The following is a 3336-nucleotide window of genomic DNA, read 5'->3' on the forward strand; positions in this document are numbered from 1 at the left end:
GCCCAGGTTAATAGTAAATGTTTAACATGAAAAGTCAAATCAGGTATTTAGCCAAATTACAAATAACAAATATTTATTTATTTATTTATTTTTGGCATGTCAATAGAATTATTTTCTCTTTATTTTAATGTAATTTTCTAAATGGCTCTTTTTTTTTTTTCTCCTTTTATTTATTTCTCTCTCTCTCTCTCTCTCTCTCTTTTTTTTTTTCTTAAAATGTCATCTTTTTAAAAATCTCTTACTGGCTTCTACTTTAATCAAGTCATTTATCTGTTTGAAGAGTTAAACTAGAAAATTGACATTGAAAGCTAAGTTCAAATCCTTTTTCTGGCATCAGGATGGCCTTGCATGCAAGCTTGTTCCTGACTGTTTTGGCTGCTTTGTGTGGGAAGGCCATGGGTAAGAGCAGGCACTCCTCCAGCTGTGTATGTTAAGGTTAAAGCCTTACTACCCAAGTGTGCTGCTCCATGGGCAGGAGTGCGCCTAATTTCAACACACATTTAATTTCCATGTGGCTCTCAGCAAGATATGAGTACTGGTGTTTTCCTCCTTCTTTCAGTCAAAACTGCAAAATTTCTGTGGGACCTGCCTTAATTCTAGTTTCTTGGGGACTGAAAGCTGTTACAGCATTTGCCAGAGACATTCCCACAGCTTAGCTGACGGCCCCCAGGAGATGTTTTCTGCAGTCAAGATGGTCACTCCCAGAGGAAACAGCTTGTTTTATTGACCAGCACTGTATGGGAAGAACTTGCTTAGGGCAAGGCTGGCTTCTGGGATCTCAAATGCATGAGCACGGGCAGGGAACAGAGATATGTGTGTAGACTCATATCAAAAAGGCAAACCTGTTCCTGGCCTCATTCTCTGGGGAGCTGTGAAATAAAGCAATGAGTTAGTAAAGATGAAGGGCAGTTTAGATTAGCTTGGCGTGATCTGCAACAGAAGCTATTGAGTCTCCTTCTGGACCAATATAAAATGGACCAGGCCATCAGGTCAACTTTTATGACATGGGTCATCTTCATACTCTCTGACACTCTCCAAACTAGGTGGGGTGGTTAAAAGTCTTACGTGCCTTGACTCTACATGATGTAAAAACTTGTGTAAGGAAGTGGCTAGGAGTTTAATGGGACAGCTGATGGAGGCAGGAACAGGCATGCAGACACAACATTTGCCACACGTCCAGTAGAGCAGGTTGCTCAGATGCAGGTGGCTGTGCCTTTGTATGCTGCTGGGCCGCTGGAGAGGATTGGAAGCATGGCAAGTTGACCTTGGCTGTCTGTGAGGTGCCCACCAACAAGCTCTCTCTCTCCCTCTCCTCAGCAAGACAGGGAGAGAAAGTAAGACAGAAAAGCTCAGGGGTCAAGTTAAGGAAGGGGAGAAAGAAACGCTAATTTTGCATTTGGGTAGATCTGGGAAGAAAACCTAATCTGCCTTCTGAGATGAGCCTGTAAAATACAGTCAAAGACCATCAAAACACATCTTGCAAGTCCACTATATGCTTAGTTTATATGGAGATCACTCTGTGGAGGGAGCAACATCTGTGTCTTTCCAAGCCGCACGTGCATCACACACATAGTGAAAACTTTTTTTTTTTTCTTAATTATTATTTATTTATTTATTATTTTATAAAAAAGACAACACCAGGACAACCTGTGTTACCCCAAGGCTCACAGTCTTCTATGCAGTGTGTGTCCATGGTGTAACTTGTTATCTTAGGTAGTTCTTGCAATTCTGCTCCCTTCTCTGGAAATGGCTTGGAAAGGAGATAAAACTACAGACAAGCTTGTACACAAGAACAAGATAACTAGCCTAGACCTCTTCAGCTAGGAAAAAAATGTCTGAGGAAAGACAATGCAGAGATATGAAGAATGATGAATGGCAAGGCGAGGGCATACAGGAGAAACCTTGCATTTTTACTTCCAGTAAAATGCTTCCAGCCATTGTCTAGGGCAGAGTGAACACAAAGAGGTGGTTCTTCAACACAGTTAAGTCTACATGGCGTACAACCATGGATTTTATTGATAAAAACCTTTCCAGAAGGTATTCTTAAAGGTAACCACACCTGGGAACTGTGAGCCCCATTCTTCCACCTGGTTTGGGAGCAGTGCCCGTGCTTCACCATGCTGCAGCCTGGAGCAACAACTTTGTTCTCCTCCAAGCTTGGCAGCTCAGACAACTGAAAACAGAAAACGGGCTCATATTAAAACGTGAACATTTTAATTTATGCATCTGATTGGTATTATGCTGTAATTAAATTATATTCCCATGGTGCGTATAACATCAGGGTTGTAGTAATACAAATAATTAGTAATTAACTCTAATCAGATCAGTTAGCAAATGGCAGATTCCAGATGAATAAGCTGTCCAAGGGTGTGTGTGGTGGGGAAAGACAAGGAAGAATGAAGAAAAGCTAATTTGTGCTGATGAATAAAGGAAGAAATGATAATAACAGGAAATTCATTTTCAAGAGAACCCCTTCTGCCAAAGAAAACAAGAATACAATCCTAAAAGATCCCTCTAGGCAACTGTCATCATCCTACAGCTCAGCTCCCACAAGATGCTCCACTTTGACCTGTAACATCCTGCCTTGAGTCCCTCCCAAATGCTCATCCTTCTTCTTATCATGCTGCAGTGCTGAAGTGAATGAAGTGACTGTACAACAGCATGCACAGAACCACGCTTTCCACCAAAGGGACCTCCCTTATCTGCCTCCCTGCTAACAGCTCCCTTGATGATAAAGTGATGATAGCACTTTAAGTGTCCTCCTCAGCACACCAGCTGCACCTTGGCATGGGAATTTGGGAATGGGTTCCTAACCAAGCTCTCCCAATAAGATCCAGGTAGCTGTGATGCTGTAGAAGCAACTTCAAGCCACAGAAATGGATGAGATAGGATGGTGCATGAATATGTGGTGGGAAGAGCAGTCTGAAAATATATGTGGATGTACAACTCAAGAATGATTAAAGCACAGGTCATATGAAAGGAAAGTAAGCATCTTGATGGTGCTACAGACACACAGAGCCCAACCTGAGCACAGAGAGTACCTCTCTCAAGGCTGCTTCTCTAGCCAGCAGAGAAACACAGCCCTCCAGCAAGTAATTCAGAGAATTAATCTCTTGCTCTGAATTGCCCTCAGGAGGCCCTGATTTCTCTCCATTAACTACTGCAGGAGTCAGCAGAGACAGACTCTCCTAGGCTGAGGCTTGCTGCCAGGAATCCCTTTCCCTGAATGAGTCCGAGAGGAGTTAAATGTACTGTTGCAGTACAGACCCCAGAGATACAGGCATGATCTTCATCTCAGCTCTAAGGATGCTGAACCAGCTCATGAATATCTCATAA

The sequence above is a fragment of the Anas acuta genome, chromosome 3, assembly GCF_963932015.1.
Source record: "Anas acuta chromosome 3, bAnaAcu1.1, whole genome shotgun sequence".
NCBI lineage: Eukaryota > Metazoa > Chordata > Aves > Anseriformes > Anatidae > Anas > Anas acuta.